At 39.0% G+C, this 22,862-nt stretch overlaps 1 pseudogene; it reads right to left on the minus strand.

The window, feature by feature from the left end:
* Positions 1-14,598: 14,598 nt before the first annotated feature.
* LOC103076220 (elongation factor 1-alpha 1 pseudogene) lies at positions 14,599-19,340 on the minus strand (annotated as a pseudogene).
* Between the last annotated feature and the right edge of the window lie 3,522 nt (positions 19,341-22,862).

Genomic DNA, 22,862 nt, shown 5'->3' on the forward strand with positions numbered 1-22,862 from the left:
GCTTGACATGTTCCAGGAACAGAAATGGGGCCAGTGTGGCTGGAGACTTGTGGAGTAGGGAAGGGTGGTATGAGATGAGATCATGAGTGGTCTGAGGCCAGATCTTGTAAAAAAATTTTTGAGCCAGGAGAAGGAGTTTCTATTTCATTCTTAATGTGATAAAGATCCACTAGAGAAATCTAAGCAGAAAAAAATGGCTGTGTTCCTATTTCATTTTTAAGAGACCACTCTGACTGCAGTAGGGAGGCAAGAGAGGAACCCTACTCAGTGGTTAGGTGGCTACTGCGCTAGTCTAGATGAGTAAAAACATGGTGGCTTGGATTGATACAGCAACAGGGGAAAGAGAGTGTGGCACAGTTTGGGTACTCTTGAAGACAGAGTTGACTGACCTTGCTGATGGTTTTATGTCAAGTAAACAGTCTAGAGTTTGGGAGAGAGGCTGGGGCTGAGGTCAATGAAATTATAGATGAGCAGAGGAGCTTGCCCTGGGAGTAAATGTAGAGAGAGATGAGCCCTGAACTGTGGGCACTCCAACATTCAGACGTCAGGAAGAGAAGGTCTAACAGAGAACACCAAGAGGGAGTGGCCAGTGAGGCAGGAGGAAAAGCAAGAAACCTAGATGTCCCTGAAACCCGGGAAAGAAAGAATGTATGAAAGGAGTGTCAGTTGTGTCTCCTGTCTCAATTGCTTCTGGGAGGTCAAGATATGATGCAGCGTGACCATTGGATTTGGCAACATAGAGTTTATTAGTGACTTTTGCAAGAACAGATGCATCGGGGGGGGGGGGCAACAATCCAAAGAGGATGGTTTAATGAGGGAAAGAAAGGGGAGAAGGTAAAAGGATGAAGAAAAATAAGGCAGTAGCTGGAGGGATGTGAAGACCAGAGAGAGTATTTGTTTTTTAAGCTGGGAGATGCTGTATGTAGTATATCAATGCTAAGGGGAATGTCTGGGAGTGAACAAGAAGGTGTGAGAAGGGATGGGAGGGTAATTTTAGAGCAGCAGAGGAGGATTGCTGAGTGAGGCTTAGCACACTTGAGATTTATGACCATGAATTTTAAGTGGTACCAGCCGTCCTGGTGGGTTTTTTCATCAATGGTGGTACAGGCATAGAGTAAGTAGATAGTGGAACTTAAACAGGGATAGAGCTTTGCCAAATAAGCCCAAGGGGAGTTACGGAACTGCGGCGTTTTCAATAGACATGATTATATAGATCATGGATTCTAAAACAGGTAAGGAGGGAAATGAAGACATGAGGGAGGTGATGGAGAGTGAAAAAGTGGCCCAGTCACTGGACTGAAGGGCTTGGTAAGATGGAAGAATTGTTGAGTTGTAGCCCCAGAGTTGGTAAGCTAAACATGGGGTGCTTGAAGTAAAGATTTTAGAAGTGGTACAGTTTTGATGTTGACAAAGTCAAGAACATAATCACAGGAGTGGGTGGTTGAGGAAAATTGAAGGAAAAAGCACTGGAGGTAAAGAAGTAAAAAACTGAGGAGGCCAATATAATGAATGGCTTGAAAGCCATTTAAAATAGAATTTGAGCAGAATTGATGAGAAAATTTGGCCACTTCAAAACATCTGTTTTTCAGGTGTTTTACTTTAAGACACACACTCAAAACTGATTTATTATCAGACTGATGTTTGGTTCCAGGATTAGGATGAAACTTTTGAAGAAGTGAGAATGGTCAAGTGCATTTCTGTTAGAAATCAACAACCAGACTTTGACTATAATACAATGACAGGTTTTATGTCCATATGGTTTAACCTAAATGTGTTTATGAGGCTCTCCAGAAAACAGGACAGATGGCTAAGAGCTGCAGAGTGAACACAAGGAGTGTGTGGAGCAGACAGTCTTAGTGACAACAATGAAAAATTGAATACTTCCCAGTGGGCCTTCCACAGAGGACAAAAGACTAAATTCATTGGAATTCTGTATTGCTCTTTAAGTGAAAACTAAATTTGCTTTAAAATACTAACATCCTGAAATCTCAATTTTTAACAACAACAACAACAACAACAAAAACCAGAAAGCTGACTTGGGTTTATAATTCCTTTTTTTTTTTTTTTTTTTTTTTTTATAATTCCCTTTTGACTTTCTTTTTTCAGAAATGATTTCTCCATTTCCAAGTCCATCCCATGATTTTATGTTACTTGCCATGTTTTATGTTCTTCAGGCCTGAGATTTATTCCTTGCTATTTTATGATTACTTAAAATCTGTAAAAACTTTGTTAGAGGACTGTTACCTGATAATTGATGGATTTTCTACTTAACTTCATTCACAGGGTCTACACATTAGCAATGTAAATTTTGATGAGGCTGCTGGGCCTATTTCATTTTGGCATCAGTGCTAAAAAATCTGATAAAGGGCTCAGTTGGTGCCATCTGGGAACTTGCTTTGTGATGTCACAGCTGACACTAGAAATTAGATTGAGAAAACTAATTAATTTCCCACAACATTTCAGATATTGAAAAAGAAAAGCCTTTCATGATGCTAACAACATTTCCTAGAGATAAGAACATATTTTCCAGTATATATTAATAATCCATCTTAATTTTCCTTGCTGCTAGCCTCATGATATGAGAGTAACTTGGGTAGTACAAAGCAGAGGACATCTGTTAAAATTCATATATATGTTTATAGGTGTCTATACAGTGTAAATATATACGATCATGGACAAAGATATAGCAGGATTTTAACCCAACAATGTTGAAGGAGGAGGGTATAAGGAAGTAGTGAAATTGTATTTAATTGGAAAACGTACATGATATAATGTTAAATTATGAAAATATAAAATGTAGCATATACATTGTTTTATATTACAAAAATAGGTTAAAACTGAATATGTTTATGAGCAAGAGCTAGAAGGTAACATAGACAAATTAAAACATTGATTTAATTAAGTGACAGAATTGTGGGCAACTTTTTTTTCTTATTTTTTGAATTTTATTTTATTTATTTTTTTATACAGCAGGTTCTTATTAGTTATCCATTTATACATATTAGTGTATACATGTCAATCCTAATCTCCCAATTCATCCCACCACCACCACCACCCTCCCCCACCACGTTCCCCCCTTGGTGTCCATACGTTTGTTCTCTACATCTGTGTCGCTGTTTCTGCCCTGCAAACTGGTTCATCTGTACCATTTTTCTAGGTTTGTGGGCAACTTGTGCTCTGAATTTATGTTGTTTATTGTTTTTGCAGTACAGATTTTAAAACAAAAAGAGACTGGAATGTATAAATAGGAACTTGGAGGTATATTAGTCATTCTAATGAGTGCTGGGTTTATTCTGTTCATTAGAACCAGCTCCAAACTCCCTAGTTAAAGATGAATGAAGAACACTTGGAGATGCTCCAGTAAAAACCACAGATATTAAGAATTGAAGAATACATCCTTTTAGGAAGAGTAAAAGGAACTGAATTTAAACAGCTTAAAGGGTTCCTCAAGTGTGAAATATGGAGATTTGAGTCAGTCAGTAACTTCTCATATCCTTCCAGCTCTGACTTTTTAAATTCTTAGACTAGATCCATTAGTCAACAGAGTAACTGCCAACCACCTATAGCATCTGAAGCAGTAGAGTGGGCATATGCATATGCTTGGGAATAAACATGATTGAAGGCTGACTGCACTAATAGTCCTTCCACTAATAGATGAAGAATTTCTTTTAGACAGAAGAGATTAAGGAGATGTGCCCTTCCTTCTCTGAGCAAGAAAATCAATGGGCGTTAACTACAGCAAAACAAATTTAAAATCATGAAAAGCTATCTAAAAAATGTGTAGTAAATGTAGACATGGTTCCTACAAGACTGATTGTAAAGTCCCTTCACTGAAGACTTTCAGACCATCACCACTCCAGGATGGTGTTAGAGAGATGTCAGATGGCCAATGTGCTCCATAGCTTAGAACTCTTTGAAGCACCATGTACACTATCTCCACCAGTTTCTTGTTCCATAGATACTCAAACACACTTTTTGTCCTCTCTTCCTTGAACAACCTATAGTACCTATCATATTCAGTAGCATTAAAATTCATCCTGTGTCTCCAAGCTGAAAACAAGAAAGACATCCTAGACTCCTCTCCGTTGCTATCCTTATCCAGTTGGTTAGGAAGTCTTTTTCCTTCCATGTCTTCTAAATGTCTTTTGAACCAGTTACCTAATTTCTTTATCCACTACTCCTATTTCAGACCCTCATTGTAGGATACTGCAGTGATGTCCTGACTAATCTCTTTGCTTTCAGTCTTGCCCTTCTTCAATATCTTTTGTCAAAATTGCTGCCAAAACTATGTATTTTTTAAAGTTCAAGCTCTGTAGCCTGAAGAAGCATCTGCCCCATCTCTTCATTTCCCATCATTTGCACCACTCATCCACCCTACACTGTAGACGTTTTGGAAGGGCTGAGGTTCTCCTCTTTCATATATTCCTGCCTCCATTTCTGTTAGTCCTTCTACCTAGAATACACCTCCCCTATTATGCCTGTTGAACTCAACTTTTCAGACCCAGATCAAACGTCCTCTTCTCAAGTGTTTCCTAAACTTTTACCTGCAAACAAAAGGCAGAAATAATGATCTCTTCCTCTGTGTTTCCAAGGTACCCTGAATATGCCAATAGTCATGTTGATCATATTACCTTCCATTGTAATTACATGATTATATATGTGATAAAGATGAAATATTCTTGTGTCTATTCTCCTTACTCCCCATCTCCTCCCTGCCACATGCCAAAGGACAGTTTGGATCTTTTCTGGGTGAAAGAACAAGGGGTGATTTAAAAACAGGAAATAAAAGGGGGAAGAAAAACCTAGGGGCCTAGGAGAAAGCAGCTAAATCTATCAATAACAAAGAGTTCGGAGAAAGGTAGTATTGCCATCAGGGGGGATTTAACATATGAGGCTCTGGGTAATCAAAGTCTGTACGTACGAGGAATTGAATTGAGACTGCTTTAATATTATTTGAGAAACATAAATAAATATTGAAATATATTTTAATTACTACTTGGCATCTAGACTGTGCTTCCCACACAGAGACTAAGCCACTTGGAGCCCTAGCGTTTAGTTACATATATCTGTTGCCTCTTATTCTACTCCATGTTTATTTCAGTACCTAAGACAGTGCCTGAATAACTTAATAAGTGAATGTATGAATTGTATCTGGCCCTTCCAAGAAAATGCCACAGGTTTCCAAATTAGCAATGATGAGCATTTCCAGATGGTGTCACTTTGCTGAATCCTCAAACACTAGTGGTCTTGAGGCCTGGCCAGCAGATGAAAGGAGATGAAAGGACTGCCCACCGGTTGGAATATAGGCAGAGGGGCCTGGGTTAAAGCTCAGGATGGAAGGACAAGTTATCAGGGCAGTCCAGAGTCTCCAAGGCAAGCTTTAGAGTGTGTTAACCCTCTGGTGCCCCATGTCAGTATACTGGAATCATACTGGTAGGCACTGTATTCTGCACTGTCCCACACTTGCAGGAAAAAAAAAGATGATGCAGTAAAAGTGATCTCGGAAGTAAGACACAAACTCCCTGGTTTTCCACCTTTCCAGCCAGTGGTCCTTTGTGGGACCCGTTCCTGGACCAATTTCAGTAGGATCCTTGAAGAAATCAAGTGTTCTCAGTAAACCAACTCCATTTCCACATTTGGTCTTTTCTATTCTTCCTTAATTAATTTTCCTCCAGGATAAGTCTTTTAACTTGCTATTGCCTTGGTACAGAAAACAACATGAAAGTGTGAGAATTTTTTTTCAGATTCTTAATTTTAGCAGTTTCAATCTATTGAATTTCTTTTCCAATATATATAATTCTATTGCATGCTCAGCTTTTATTGCCATTGTATAAAATTGGGTTCTATATTGTTTATTGCATGCAATTATTTGTGTAGTTAGTTTTTAAAGATCTAGTTTGCATCAATTTAAATCAGGCACCGGTATCATGTTTCTGTACATATTTTCCTTATTTGAGTGTTTCCCATCCTGCATTTTGAGAAAATTAGTATAATTGAACGTTTTCTTTTTCTTTTATTTTGCCAAACAGCAATCGAGGCTGTTAACCCTTCGGGATCCGAGACAATGGGTCAGGAGCCCTGAGGGACCAGTTATGAATCAGAGTGTGCTTTATCCCAGCCATGGCATGCAAAGGGTTACACTGCACACGCTACAGGGGCTGTGGTGGGGGAGAGGAGCGAGTTTCCTTGCCCTTCCTTACCCTTTATCTGGCAGCAAGGTACTGGAAATTCCCCTTCCACTTTTAAAATAAAGAACAAGGGTGCTTGCTGTGGGAATTAGAACTGGGTAGCATTTATGGATCACATTGGAATTCTTTCAGGGTAAGTGTTAGAAGAACACAAGTTATTTCTTTTCTTTTCTTTTCTTTTTTTGCGGTACGCGGGCCTCTCACTGTTGTGGCCTCTCCCGTTACGGCACACAGGCTCCGGACGCGCAGGATCAGCGGCAATGTCTCAACGGGCCCAGCCGCTCTGCGGCATGTGGGATCTTCCCGGACCGGGGCACGAACCCGTGTCCCCTGCATGGGCAGGCGGATTCTCAACCACTGCGCCACCAGCGAACCCCTATTTCTTTCTTTCTTTTTTAAAAAATATTTTATTTATTTATTTATTTCTATTATTATTATTATTTTTTACATCATCATTGGAGTATAATTGCTTTACAATGGTGTGTTAGTTTCTGCTTTGTAACAAAGTGAATCAGTTATACATATACATATGTTCCCATATCTCTTCCCTCTTGCGTCTCCCTCCCTCCCACCCTCCCGTTTGGTAGTGTATATATGTCCATGCCACGCTCTCACTTTGTCACAGCTTACCCTTCCCCCTTCCCATATCCTCAAGTCCATTCTCTAGTAGGTCAGTGTCTTTATTCCCATCCTACCCCTAGGTTCCTCATGACATTTTTTTTTCTTAGATTCCATATATATGTGTTAGCATACGGTATTTGTTTTTCTCTTTCTGACTTACTTCACTCTGCATGACAGACTCTAGGTCCATCTACCTCATCACAAATAACTCAATTTCATTTCTTTTTATGGCTGAGTAATATTCCATTGTATATATGTGCCACATCTTCTTTATCCATTCATCCGATGATGGACACTTAGGTTGTTTCCATCTCCTGGCTATTGTAAATAGAGCTGGCATACGGTATTTGTCCTTCTCTTTCTGACTTACTTCACTCTGTATGACAGACTCTAGATCTATCCACCTCATTACAAATAGCTCAATTTCGTTTCTTTTTATGGCTGAGTAATATTCCATTGTATATATGTGCCACATCTTCTTTATCCATTCATCCGACGATGGGCACTTAGGTTGTTTCCATCTCCGGGCTATTGTAAATAGAGCTGCAATGAACATTTTGGTACATGACTCTTTCTGAATTCTGGTTTCCTCAGGGTATATACCCAGTAGTGGGATTGCTGGGTCATATGGTAGTTCTATTTGTAGTTTTTTAAGGAACCTCCATACTGTTCTCCATAGTGGCTGAACCAATTCACATTCCCACCAGCAGTGCAAGAGTGTTCCCTTTTCTCCACACCCTCTCCAGCATTTACTGTTTCTAGACGTTTTTTAAAAATTTTTTAAAAATTAATTTATTTATTTATGGCTGTGTTGGGTCCCCGTCTCTGTGCGAGGGCTTTCTCTAGTTGTGGCAAGCGGGGGCCACTCTTCATCGCCGTGCGCGGGCCTCTCACTATTGCTGCCTCTCTTGTTCTCTGTGGAGCACAGGCTCCAGACGTGCAGGCTCAGTAATTGTGGCTCACGGGCTCAGTTGTTCCGCGGCATGTGGATCTTCCCAGACCAGGGATCAAACCCGTGTCCCCTGCATTGGCAGGCAGATTCTCAACCACTGCGCCACCAGGGAAGCCCATGTTTCTAGATTTTTTGATGATGGCCATTCTGACCAGTGTGAGATGATATCTCATTGTAGTTTTGATTTGCATTTCTCTAATGATTAATGATGTTGAGCATTCTTTCATGTGTTTGTTGGCAGTCTGTATATCTTCTTTGGAGAAATGTCTATTTAGGTCTTCTGTCCATTTTTGGATTGGGTTGTTTGTTTTTTTGTTATTGAGCTGCATGAGCTGCTTGTATATTTTGGAGATTAATCCTTTGTCAGTTGCTTCATTTGAAAATATTTTCTTCCATTCTGAGGGCTGTCTTTTGGTCTTCTTTATGGTTTCCTTTGCTGTGCAAAAGCTTTGAAGTTTCATTAGGTCCCATTTATTTATTTTTGTTTTTATTTCCATTTCTCTAGGAGGTAGGTCAAAAAAGATATTGCTGTGATTTATGTCATAGTGTGTTCTGCCTATGTTTTCCTCCAAGAGTTTGATAGTTTCTGGCCTTACATTTAGGTCTTTCATCCATTTTGAGCTTATTTTTGTGTATGGTGTTAGGGAGTGTTCTAATCTCATACTTTTACATGTACCTGTTCAGTTTTCCCAGCACCACTTATTGAAGAGGCTGTCCTTTCTCCACTGTACATTTGTGCCTCCTTTATCAAAGATAAGGTGACCATATGTGCGTGGGTTTATCTCTGGGCTTTCTATCCTGTTCCATTGATCCATATTTCTGTTTTTGTGCCAGTACCGTACTGTTTTGATTACTGTAGCTTTGTAGTATAGTCTGAAGTCAGGGAGCCTGATTCCTCCAGCTCCGTTTTTCGTTCTCAAGATTGCATTGGCTATTCGGGGTCTTTTGTGTTTCCATACAAACTGTGAAATTTTTTGCTCTAGTTCTGTGAAAAATGCCAGTGGTAGTTTGATAGGGATTGCATTGAATCTATAGATTGCTTTGGGAAGTAGAGTCATTTTCACAATGTTGATTCTTCCAATCCAAGAACATGGTATATCTCTCCATCTGTTTGTATCATCTTTAATTTCTTTCATCAGTGTCTTATAATTTTCTGCATACAGGTCTTTTGTCTCCTTAGGTAGGTTTATTCCTAGATATTTTATTCTTTTTGTTGCAATGGTAAATGGGAGTGTTTTCTTGATTTCACTTTCAGATTTTTCATCATTAGTATATAGGAATGCCAGAGATTTCTGTGCATTAATTTTGTATCCTGCTACTTTACCAAATTCATTGATTAGCTCTAGTAGTTTTCTGGTAGCATCTTTAGGATTCTCTATGTATAGTATCATGTCATCTGCAAACAGTGACAGCTTTACTTCTTCTTTTCTGATTTGGATTCCTTTTATTTCCTTTTCTTCTCTGATTGCTGTGGCTAAAACTTCCAAAACTATGTTGAATAAGAGTGGTGAGAGTGGGCAACCTTGTCTTCTTCCTGATCTTAGTGGAAATGCTTTCAGTTTTTCACCGTTGAGGATGCTGTTGGCTGTGGGTTTGTCATATATGGCCTTTATTATGTTGAGGAAAGTTCCCTCTGTGCCTACTTTCTGCAGGGTTTTTATCATAAATGGGTGTTGAATTTTGTCAAAAGCTTTCTCTGCTTCTATTGAGATGATAATATGGTTTTTATCCTTCAGTTTGTTAACATGGTGTATCACGTTGATTGATTTGAGTATATTGAAGAATCCTTGCATTCCTGGGATAAACCCCACTTGATCATGGTGTATGATCCTTTTAATGTGCTGTTGGATTCTGCATAGACACATTTTTGTTTCCATTTCCATGATAGTTCTAGCATAGAGGTTGAAAGAGAAGATGAAAGCTGTCTGCTGGGATTTGGGAGAGGGTTAAATGGTGGAGAATTAGATACCTTTCTGATAGTCCAGGTTAGAAGTCAGAGCACAATTTAGCATAGAAACCATGTGATTAAATGTGTTAAATTTTATACTATTTCGTGTAAATGTTCTGCATTTGAGGTGTAATCAAAAGCTAGTGAGCCTCCTTAAGAAACTAGAAATTTACAATGCAGTCTGAATTCCAAAGGACTTGCAAGCAAACTGTGCTCCCAAAGTTCATTTGTAAATTGAGGACTTTGTTTTCATCAAATCAAGACAAAAGGGCAAGTGAAATAAAACACACCTTTGATGATGCATAATTAGAAAAATAATCCTTAAAAGTAATTACCAGGGTAGCACGAAGACTTTTCATGATACACACTTTATATCCATTGAATTGTGGACCACATGCATGTGATAATTATTCCCCCAGTAAGATTTATTTTAGTTTAAAAGTGTTAGAAAGAACTGCCAAATTACATATTTAGAACATTTCTCTAGAGTGCAGGTGGACAGATACTATTTCTTTAAATTCTGGTGTCTTTCTCTGTTCTACTGTTGAACTTGAACCAGGTTGGTTATGGTGCCAATAAATCTCAAGTAATCTACCATTACTGCAAGAGTTACTCTGCATGCTGGCTACCGCTCCCTGTAAAAATAATTATACCACTATGGGGGTAACTGACTTTGCCTTAACTATAATATGGCTGTCTTTAGCGGGAACACTTATTCCCCACCCCTGGTGTTTTCTTCCAGCTGAAGAGACATCAATTAGAGTAATTCTCTCCATCCCTACCCTCTACCCCAGGAAGGAGAAGTGACCTGCCCGTGAATTTGGGAGCAAGAACTGGGCAATCAGAGCATCACTCCTCCACCTCTCCTCCTCTTGGGGGACCAGCTGCCCACAGGAAGCATCAATGTCTGCAAGCCACAGTATTACAGGACTAGACCCTGTGGAGGCAGCCAGTGGTGGTCCGCACCTGAGTGGGGTGTCAGTCTAATTCTGGGGTTCAGTATATCTCACAGACGTAAACCACATTCTCCAATATCTGCTTTATCAGTAATCAAAACGGTATGTCAATCTCCATCTATTTTACTCCATACCTACCTCATCACAACTCATGCAAGAAAAGCAGGAGTGTTTTGTACGTGTCCCTGTGGATATCACCTGCTATACCTTTCTTCAGTGATGCCCTGAAGAAAAACAATTAGAAAAAATATTCAAGTAAGATGCATTGAAGACATATTAGCATTGGAAAGTAATTTGGAAAAGAATATTAAAATGAGGAAAATCTAATTTCAGACTGAATTTCCTGTGCTTTGTTCCTTCGTTTCTCTCTATTTTTGTCTCCTCCTACTATTTCCTGGCTGTAGGTGCATTCTTATTTCCATATTCAGTTTTTCACTCACTACTCAATTCATTCATGTAGCAAATGTTTAGTTAAGTTCTACATGCCAAGCACTGAGGATACAGAATTCCAAGATGACCAAAACAGAATCTAGTGGGAGAGATAGGCAGGTTGCTATTTAATATTGCTATGAAAGTGTAATTGGTTAAGTACAGTGGCAGAAAAGTGCACAGGGAATTATGGGTGCATCCAACCAGAGGGAGTCAGAGAAGATGAAGCCCTGAGCAGCAACTTAAAAGATGGGTGGGAAAAATGAGTTCTGTTAAAAAACTTAAATTTTTTTCATTGCTACTTTTATCTCCAAGAGGGTACATTTGCACAAATGATATTGAAAACAAGTAACCCATGCACCATGAGTAAGCTTTTCAAATGTGAGATCTGGCTCTGTCATGCTACTGGTAGCGGACGCTTTGGTGCACCCTCAGCCTACTTCTGGTTTCAGCCACAGCTGTGGTGGACAGTTCCAGGCATGCTGGCGGGATTCACCTCCTGTACAACACTTTTCTGCCTCTGGGTTTCTCTGAAAGCCTTGAACCTCGTCCAAGTGCAAGTTCAGCCCAGAAGTATTTTTGCATCTATGTTCATGCATGTGATTAAGCTGTAATTTTTTCCTTTTTTGTACTGGATTTCATATCAAGATTTTTTTTTTTTTGGTTGCGTCATGCATCTTGTGGGAAATTAGTTCCCCGGGATTGAACCTGGGCCCTCGGCAGTGGAAACGTGGAGTCCCAACCTCTGGACTGCTGGGCAACACCCTCAAGATATTTTAATATCATAAAATGAGCTGAGGAGTCTTTATTTCTATCCTCTGGAAATATTTGTGTAAGGATTGAAATTATTCTGTTTAAGTCATCTTTATCCTTATTGATTTTTTTCTGCTTTTATATATCTATAAATTATTGGTAGAATTGTGATATTCTTCCACTAAGGATGGATTTCTTTTTCTCAAAATTGTTGAATTTAGTGTGTTTTACATATATAGTAAGTATTGAGCATGTGGCTTTATTTTTAGCTTGTTATATTGTGTTTTTTATTTATGCCACTTGAATATTTGCTAAAAGTTTTCTGGGTACAATGCTTTTCTTTCTGGAGCAGTTTTAAAATTCTGCTTTAATTTTTTTAAGGGATATAAGACAATTCAGCCTTCCTCCCTTTTGTGAGTCATATTTATAAGTTATATTTTTCTAAGAATTCATCTATTTCATATACGTTTTCAAATTTATTGTATAAAGTTGTTCATGAAGAAACTAATATTTATTGAAGATATGTTATGCATTGTATTATATACTATACACTTGTGTTCTAGATTCTATTTTTCTTTTTTCAAGTTTTTTTAACAGCTTTTTCAAGATATAGTTGACAGACAATAAACTGTGCACATTAAAGTGTACAATGTGATATGTTTTGACATATGTAAATATCCATGAAACCATCACCACAATCAAGAGAGTGAAAATATCCATCATGCCCAAAAGTTTTATTGTGTTGCTTGGTAATCCCTTGAGAGTACTCCATCCAGTGTCTGTGAACTATGAGATTTTTCCAAACTGGCTGGTGGTAGCAGGCACTCTTCCTGGCTCTTCGTGAACTCCCAGCCTGCTTCCCTTAAGGCCTTCATATGCTCTTTTCTGGCCTCAGGTAGTTTCCTCACACTCATGTGCAGATGTACTAGGTTCTCTCTCTGCAAGATTCTCGTTCTCGAGTGCTACTGTCTTGCAAACTCTAGCTTCTTTAGTGTGCCTGGACTCACAGCTCTGTACTGCCTGCCAATCAACTTCTTAGCAACTCAGGGAACCTGCTGCGCTCCACCTTGATTCCCCTTCCCTGCACTTCCATGACCTGGAAATGCTCAAGGTAGTAAGTTCCAATCACAGGGCTCTCCTCATTCGTTTTCCATCTCTTAGGGAACACTGTTCTTTGTTCTCTGATGTCCAGTGTCTTGGAAATCGTTATTTCATATATATTGCCTGTGTCAACTACAAATTGGCACTTGCCATCTACCTCTACGAGAATTACATCATGTGCTGCTACAGCTGTTGACTTTCAACACCCCCTGAAAGGAGCTCAGGGTGGAGAGCAGAAATGAGGCACTCTGTGCTCTGGGAAAAACTGGCAGAACAGGGCTTCAGATGGTTAGATATTTTCAGGAGCTGATTTTATGAGCCCAGTTCTTATATTTCCTCATATTTAGAAAAGCACTAAAATCCTTCATGGTGACAACTGCTCCCCATGACCAGCAGAAACTTTCTGCAAAAAAAATATGTGCTTGATTGCATGTACTCCCTCTTCACCAAAATCACATATATACTGACCTTCCCCCCTACCTCTCTGGAGCAGTTTCTCAGAGCTATCTGAAATGCTGTCTCCCGGGCTATAGTCCTCATTTTGCCCCAAGTAAAACTTAACTCGCATCTCTCACATTGTGCATTTTTATAAGTTGGCATCTGGCTTTTTGGTTGTTTTAGACAAGATGATAAATCTTGTCCCTGTTAGCCTATATATTAGCCAGAAGTGGATCATAATATCCTTTTTTTTTTAATCTACAGCATGCTTTTTCATTTCCTTTATTCCTCCTCTTTTTCCTCCATTGATTAAACTTGCCCAAGGTTTGTCTAATTAGTCATCTTGAGAAACCAGCTTTTGTTTGCTGATCTTTCCTTTCATATGTATATTTTCAATTTCATTCATTTCAGTTCTTATTTTTATTTCCTCCCTTTTATTTCTTCATTATTCATTCATTTCTAACTTAGATTCATAATATCATGTCCTCCTTATATTCTGGTATAAGCATTTAACGCAATAAGTTTACCTCTCAGTAACATTTGAGCTGCATCTCATAAGGTTTGTTATGTATCATTTTCATTGTTCAATTCTAAAGATTTCTAAATTTTATCATGGTTTTCTTTGACTCATGAATTTTTAGAAATGTTTTAAAACTTCTATATGGGTCTTTCCTAGTTTTCTTTTTATTATAAATTTCTAACTTAGTTGCTTTGTAGTCAAAGTTATCTCTGAGATATAGTTGATAATAAACTGCACATATTTAAAATGTATAATTTAATAAGTTTTGGTATATGTTTACACCCATGACACCATCACCACAGTCAAGATAGTGAAGTTATCCATCACTCAAAAGATTTCTCATGTTCCTTTTTAATCTCTTTGACCAGGCTTCAAATAGATCAGGCTGAATAACAGAATTTTTTTTTTCCTCTTTAAACTCTGTTTTAATGGGTCCCAAAATTCTGTAACAGATTTTCAACAGGTTGTTCCCATTACAAAGTATTGATTTTAGAAATAATAATAACTTAAAACTGCCACACACATATGCACAAAAAAAATGGTCCACAACACATTCTCCTTTTCTTCTGAAGGTTTTACAATGCATCTGTGTCACTAATCAGCCTTTCACTTAAATGGCCAATTGAGACAATCAGTTCTGAGACCATCCCCCACCACTGACTAAGACAGGGTGGCAGGTATAGGGATGATATTTATTTAGCCTTCTGAGCTTCCTGAGCAGGCAGGTGACCCTGCAAGCACCAACAGCCTTCTTGTCCACTTCTTTGGTGACACTCGCAGAAACCATCTGTCTCATGTCACCAATAGGAAGACAACTCAGAGGAGAATAGTCAGAGAAGCTCTCAACACGTGTGGGCTTGCCAGGAACCATATCAATGATGGCAGGATCATCAGATTTCAAGACTTGGGGACCATATTCCATCTTTTTCCTAGAACGACGGCTAATCTTCTCCTTCAGCTCAGCAAACCTGCAAAGCAACTGAGCTGTGGGACAGTCCAGCGCTGATTTGGCCTGGGTGGTTCAGGTGATCACCTGGGCTGTGAAGTCAGCTGCTTCCATTGTGGGCCATGTTTGCTGTCACCAGCCATTGCCACAATGAACATCTTTGACAGGCATGTTCTTGACATTGAAGTCCACACTGTCCCCAGGAAGAGCTTCACTCAAAGCTTCATGGTGCATTTCAACAGACTGACTTCAGGTGAAATGCCGACGGGAGCAAAAGTGACCACCACACTGGGTTTGAGAATACCAGTCTCTTTGAATACTTCACCCAGTCAAGGACTGGTATCATATAGATGACTGTTAGGATAATGTTGTGTGCAAGTAACAAAAATCTAACTTAGGTCAAGCAATAGGGAAATTTTACTATCTTAACAAGGAGTCCTGAGGAAGGGTGCCTCTAGGGCTACTGAATTCAGCAACTCAGTGAGATCACCAAGCTGTTGGGACTTTTATATCCTTCTAGCCTTGCATCTTTTAGGCTAGCTCCCTTCCTGGTTACAAGATGGCTGCTTCTTATCCCAGTTCAGATGCAGACATAAACAAGCCCAGCAGATGAAGAGCTCATTTCATTCTTGTGTGCCCTTTTTAAGAGTGAGGAGTAGGGGCAGGACAGGAGTAAAGACGCAGACGTAGAGAATGGACTTGAGGACATGGGGGGAGGAGGAAGGGTAAGCTGGGACGAAGTGAGAGAGTGGCATGGACATATATACACTACCAAATGTAAAACAGATAGCTAGTGGGAAGCAGCCGCATAGCACAGGGAGACCAGCTCGGTGCTTTGTGACCACCTAGAGGGGTGGGATAGGGAGGGTGGGAGGGAGACGGAAGAGGGAGGAGATATGGGAACATATGTATATGTATACCTGATTCACTTTGTTATGAAGCAGAAACACACCATTGTAAAGCAATTATACTCCAATAAAGATGTTAAAAAAAAAAAAGAGTGAGGAAGTGTCCCCAGCAGACTTCCCCTCATCTCATCATAGCCAGAATTGTGTCACAAGCCCTTGTCACATGCCAATCTAAGATAAGAAATACACCCCATCACCTTCCTTCACAGAGTTGGAACTGGGACTGGCCTCCCTGAAGGATAGGGCTATGTGGAAGAGAAAAGACAGTTCCCAAGGAAAGAAGAAAGTATTACAGGTAGCAACGAAAGCTATCTGCTACATGAAGCCATCCAAAAGACATAATAAAAAGAGGAGCCATTTTAAAAAAAGCAAAAAAAACCCCAACAAACTCCAACCCTTGGAACACCATAGCCCACTTGTGTATCCCTGGACAGTGCACTTATGTAATGGAACCACATCAGTGCTCGTTATCTTACGGGATTAAGGGGCAGGTGTAGGGGGCAAAGGTGTGCATTCCTCTAAAAGTTTATAGCATATAAACTAGCCTTGAAGCCATGACCCAGAGTGTTCGCTCGTGATACAGTCAGCCCTCCTTATCTGTGGGTTCCGCATCCGTGGATTCAACCAACCTTGCTGACTGTAAGGGACTTGAGCATTACAGATTTTGGTATCCTCGGGGTGTCCTGCAACCAATTCCTGGTGCATTTTGGGGGAGGACTGCATATTTAAGAGAAATGATTAAACTGATCATTTCCCAACTACTATAAGTACACCCTCTAACAGAAGAGAACTAAAATTAGTCATTTGTTGTGTTGAAATTAAAACTATTCTCTTCCCAATTTAATAATCTTTATTCAGTTTACAGGTAATTTTTAAAATTGCATTTCATACTATCAGCTGGTTTCAGCTTTTCATCACAAATTAAAGGACAGAAACCCTTTGCTTCACTTGAACACTTCTAGCCCAGTACTATGAATACAAGATACTGAATAATATTGCAATTGAAAACTAATTAATTTACTCAGGAAACCTCCTGATTTATTGTTCTCCTTCTCTGGTAACCACTGGAGGGAAAATACTCAAGGATTAAACATTTCCATAAAGACAATTTATATCCTTATATGTTTGCCTACAAATTACCAGCCACGGGATGAAATGGTTTCCATGGTAAATTGGGAGGATCATTGTGGTAGTTTATTATCTTGGCTTTGTTCCTAAGATTCAGATTTCAAAAGGCTATACACGGTAGTGGAGAGGTAATTGCGACTGGTACAAAAGTAGCAGAGATGGATGCAAGGTTGCCCCAAACAAATGCCTGCTACATTTTCCACGTGCTATGGTACTGTGCTAAGTCCTTGTACATGTATTAACAATTTTATCTTTCCACAACCTCATTGGGTTGGTGCTATATTATTCTAACTTTACAGGTGAGGGAAATATCTGTAAAATACCTGTAGTAGGGGGTCATAAAGGTTAAGAAACTTGCCCAAAGACACACTGCTAGAAAGTGACACAGTCCTAGTCTGTCTGACTCAAGAGTTTACACTCTTAACTACTGCATTAAGAGACCAAATGGTAGACAAGGTCTACCTGGATTTAAATATTTTCGGTCCCTTACTACAGTTCTTGCTTTGGGTCTTCCTTTTAAAGCATTAAAAAAAAAACCTGTATGCAACCAATCACTAATATTCTATACCTCTTTAATTCTAGAGCCGTGGTTCTTATAGTGTGGTCCCCAAACCAATAGCATCTGGCATCACCTGGGAACTTGTTAGAAATGCAAATGTTCAGTTCGTAACTGAGATCTACTAAAGAAAAATCTCTGGGTGTGGGCATAGCAATCTCTATTTTAACAAGCCTTCCAGAGGATCCTGATGCACACAAAAGTTGGAGCACTGTTCTAGAGAAAGCATATAGACGTTGTTTAGGCCTCCTTTCTCCTACAGAGGGTGACAACAGCTCACAGGTTGAGGGGGGCTGAGGTCCATGCTCAGTTTCTCTCTCTAGTCCTGTTTTGTTCCACAGTGTCTTCTCTGTTGAGCTCTTCTGCCGACAGATTACCGTGCCTTAAAGTTCCATGGTCCTTGTCATGCTTGTTGCGGAGGGTTCACAGACTTCAGTAGAGAGCTACTGCTACATTTTCTTCAGATTTTGTGTTGCTTTCTACTTTTCACTTCTGTTATCTTCATTTCCCCCTTTCCTCTATTTTTCTTTTCAGATTTTTCCTAAGCACACTGCATTCTGCATGACACACTATCCTAACCTGCCTCCTTTTCCTCTCCTGTTCTTTCTAATAGTAAGATGTGCTCTTAATTACTCCTTCGGAAGCTATCATTTTGACAGCAAAGTACTGGCTTCTTGGTGGTGCCAAAAGGAAGACACTTGCATTTGTAAGCGATTCTAAAACATCCTGAAACTATCTTTCGATACTTTCTCTTTCCTGAGAACAAGAATCATTTGATTTCTCACTAAACTGAAAATGCTTTGAGGACAGGATTCATGTATAATTCACACCAGTTACCCATTGCTATGAAAAGTGATAATCCTCCAAGGCAATCACTCCCTTTAAAAAATTGTGGTAAAATACATACAACATAAAATTTACTATCTTAATCATTTTTTAATGTACAGTTCAGTAGCATTAAATAGATTCACATTGTCATGCAACCATCACCACCATTCATCTCCAGAACTCTTTTCATCTTGAAAAACTGAAACTCTGTACTCATTACAGAGTACTATTCCCGCCTCCTAACCCCTGGTAACCACATTCTGCTTTCTACTGCTATGATTTTGACTACTCTAGGAACCTCATGTAAGTGGAATCATATGGTATTAATCTTTTTGTGACTGGCTTATTTCATTTCGCATAATGTCTTCAAGGTTCATCTATGTGGTAGCACGTGTCAGAATTTCCTTACTTTTTAAGGCTGAATAATATTCCATTGTAGAAACACATATATTGTGTACACACACACACACACACCATATTTTGTTTATCCATTCATCTGTCAATGGACACTTGGGTTGCTTCCACTTTTCGTTACTGTGAATAATGCTTACATGAACATGGGTGTACAGATATCTGTTTGGGGACCATCACCCACTTTTACACATGATATCAGCACCATGAATCCATGAGTGCTCCCTATATTTACAACGGACAGGTAGATATGGATGAGGAAGGGTAAAAGGCAGGCCCATAGAGGCATATCTAGGGCCTCCAAGGCATGCTGGCATCTGACCACAGTGTGAGTCTCTATAATCAACTTAACTATATTTTCAGTTCCCGTGCTCTTGTCTCTCTTCCAGAAGCCCCCAGGAATCATCTTCATTTTGCTCCTTAGACTCTGGTTCTCTCCTTTTCTTCTATCCAGACTTGGAGCCTCTGGTTGTTGTCTTGGTTCCTTGACTCTGTTCTGTTCCTCACTCTGCTTTTACTGATTACACTTTGGCCACTTGTCACCTCCTCAGTTTCTGACCTCAGTCTTGCCCCTACTTTTTGGATTCTTTTCACGAACTGCTTGAAGGGACCCATCTCAGCACCAGTTGTGAGAAAAGAGGATCCGTTATCTTCCATCCGGCTAGGCATCAGGGTAAGTCAGGAGCACTGGAGTAGGAGATGTTGGGCTAGACTGAGCGGACATGGGTACCAGTACATACCTGCTGCCTAAAGCTCATGGCATGTGACCCACCCACAAGACACAGGAAAAGATAGATTGAAAATCAGGCTAACCCCTCCCAGACAGACTGCTGGCTCTGGCTCTGTTCAAAGAACTAAATGGGTGTTAGTCACGCAGAACCTCTCAGAGGAGAGAGTTCCTAGAGCCTTTATAATGTGACTCATTGAATTGAGGGTTTTAAGAACAGCAGAGCCAGGGACGCTTTCGGTGTACCTATCTCGGCACTGGCCTCTTTTGACATCCAGCAAGTGAGCCTGGAATCTTCCCATGTGTTTCATTTCTTGGGGTCTTTGAAGCAGGGCTTTAGCAGCTGGCAACTGCCCAGCAGAGAGGGCTTAAGAAGCATAACAGCAGCTGTAGGTTTGCAGTAAGCCTTGCAGTAGCAGAGCGAAAAAGTGTCAACACAGCTTTAGGAAGAGCCACTAAACAGAAAAACAGACACATGCTGCACAGCTGCCCTGGACCATAGGTGTGATAGGGGTCCAAAATCAACTGTCCACAGAAACTCTGTGCCTTCACTTGGGGAAATGTGCTTCCCTTGGGGAGACTCCCTAGCTCCTAAAAATACTAAAAGATGTTGCATCTTTCTGCTGCCTGTAAGTAAATTGTACTCACTTCCCACCTTCTTTTATTAAGTTTCTATTTCTGAATGTCAATGTGGTGCCATACATCATGTTAGCCTCTTTGACAGATAGAAAGATGGTGGTCCTTATGTTCTGTTAGTTGTGTACCATTAGTCTTTCTTTTTTATTTTTCCTTTTGGTGCCAGGAAAGTCTCTTTGACTTTACTGGGGCTAGTACTAGTTTTTCTAAATAGCCAAGTGTTATGAAGCTCAGAGTAATACCAGTTACCTTTTTTTTTTTTTTTGAGTGCCTATTACATATCAGGCACTTGACACAGATATTTGTAATCTTCCCAGCAATCGCCAGAGTAGAATTATTCTTCCTATTTTTCAGATGAGGAAACTGAGGCTCAAAAAAATTAATTTCCCAAGTCATAAAAATTGTGAGTCAGAGATAAAAACGGCAACAGGCCTCCTTACATTAAGCTATTAGTTGAGAAAAGTTCATTTTGAAGTTTGGACTCCTTAGAAACTCCCTCTGCTTCTTATCAGGTCATAAGTAATTTAGCATTAAAAAGCTAACTAATCAAGGAAAACAGGATACCCAGAACAATTCTTCCTAGAAATGTCAGTTTGCTTCCAGCATCATCTCCCATTTACTGAGATTATCTTAAACAGGAGTTTGTCCCTCAAGTTCAATAGAAACCCTCTGCTCACCCTGTTTTTAGCATAAAAAATATTTAAACGTGATTTTTTATCTCGGTAGTCTATCACCAGGACCAGGAGGGGTATGCATTAAGAATTTTGTAGATGAGACACTCATGGTAAGAAAGGCAATAGTAGAACTTTGTGCAGGCTTAGGTTTCTGATACTGCTCTATAAATGACCTAGCACATGAGTGGCTATTACTTTGGTCCCTATCCCTCTAAGAGGAAACTTAAGAGTCATAAAAACAAATGGTATTTATTTTGCCTTAAAGTTCCTTAGAGAGATTTCTTATATCCATATATGTTCGAATACACTTCATAAAATATATTAGGTAGTTATTTAAAATGGATCTATTAATAAGATTAGTCATGATACTATATCAAGCAGCGTCACAATATTTCATATACATATGCATGGTGATATTGAATAGAGAGAACTCTGGTTAAATTGACGCACATTTAGCTAAAGTTCAAATAACACTTAACACCTAAGTTTGCTATCTCACCATTAATCACAGTTCTTGACCAATGTCTAATGAGTTTGGAAAATCAGAAAATCTGCATTGGCCAATGTTAATATTCACAGGTATAGAATATTGAATCTGGAATATTGAATTAGAAGCTTTTAGCCCAGGGATCAGCAAACTATGGCCAAGAGGCCAAATTTGGCCCACTGCCTGTGTTTATAAATAAAGTTTTATTAGAACACAGCTACACTTATTCATTTACCTATATTGTCTATAGGCCCATTCATGTTACAACAGAAGAGTTGAGTAGTTGTGACAGAGACTTTACGGCCCACAAGGCTGAAAATATTATCTGGCCTTTTACAGAAAGTTTGCTGCCTCCTGATTTAGTCCATCCTCCTCAATATACAGATGAGGACACATTTCCAGATCCTTTGCTAATATTTCTATAGGTCTTATCAAGTTCCATACATTGCTTAAATATATGAACATGTCCTTTACCCAAAACTCACCATATTTTCCTATGTGCCTTACTGTTCTCAAGATAAGTACATGTTTGTTTCACATGTTGGTACTGTATTCTCTTTTAATATAAAGACTTTTATGTTAGCTAAGGTAAATTTCTGGATTAATATTTTATTCTCCAAGTCTTTTTCAAAAACTTTTTCAAATATTAAGAGTTGTTTTACAAAAAGTAGTGTACTTTGGCTATTAGCGTTTACAATTAAAATGTGTTTGAATACCACAAATTCTGCATTTCATAGTAAAAGATCCAAATGTGGCTAAAACCTTTATTTAAAATATAGGGTATTAGTAAATAAATAAAAAATATTTATTCAAAAACACTTATGGAAGAATACCTCCACTTACTAGGCCCTGTACTGAGCGTAGGTATTAAAAATGATCAAGACCCTTGTATAGGCCATGCCTTTGAAAAGCTGGAATCCTTTGGGGGAAATAGACATATAAGTAGAAAACTGATGTAAGGAAGCCCCCAAACAATGATATGAATCATTCGTTCCCATTAGAGCTATTATCTGAATTTCAGTATTCATTATCTGAAAATATTCATATGCCATCTAAAGCCTCTTAAACTGTACCTCCATTAAAGCAAATTTCTATTGTGCACTTCACCCCAAAGAGAATCCTCTGGCTTTAACTACATTTTTAAATAGAGGAATACTGCTTTTTATTCCCCCAGCTTTATTGAGATATAATTAACACATAACGCTGTGTAAATTTAAGATGCAAAATGTGTTGATTCGAGAGGAATACTGCTTTTATAAAACACATAGCACCACTAGGTAATATGACCATGCTAAATCAAAATTTTGTTATCTATAGCTATCTATATTGTTCCAGATCATGATTTTTATCCACAGTAGATACAAATATGTAGAACAAAGAACAATGTTATAATGGTATTTTGCTCTGTTGAATGGAAATCCAACTATTTCCCCCTTGACTCCTATCATTTTTTTAATCCTGTCCTCTCTTTCTTATTTCTTTAAATAAAACATTTCATCCTAGAGTCTTTATCCTCTTCTTAGAAATTCTCATTACTTACTTATATTATTCCCAAGAAATGTTAAATCTGAGATCAATAATTTAAACATTTGACAGTTTTGATGCAAAAACATATTGTTATTCAGCAAATGTACATAGTACTTTATATTCAAAAG

This window comes from Lipotes vexillifer, unplaced genomic scaffold (genome assembly GCF_000442215.2).
Source record: "Lipotes vexillifer unplaced genomic scaffold, Lipotes_vexillifer_v1.1 scaffold113, whole genome shotgun sequence".
In the NCBI taxonomy this organism is placed as follows: Eukaryota; Metazoa; Chordata; class Mammalia; order Artiodactyla; family Lipotidae; genus Lipotes; species Lipotes vexillifer.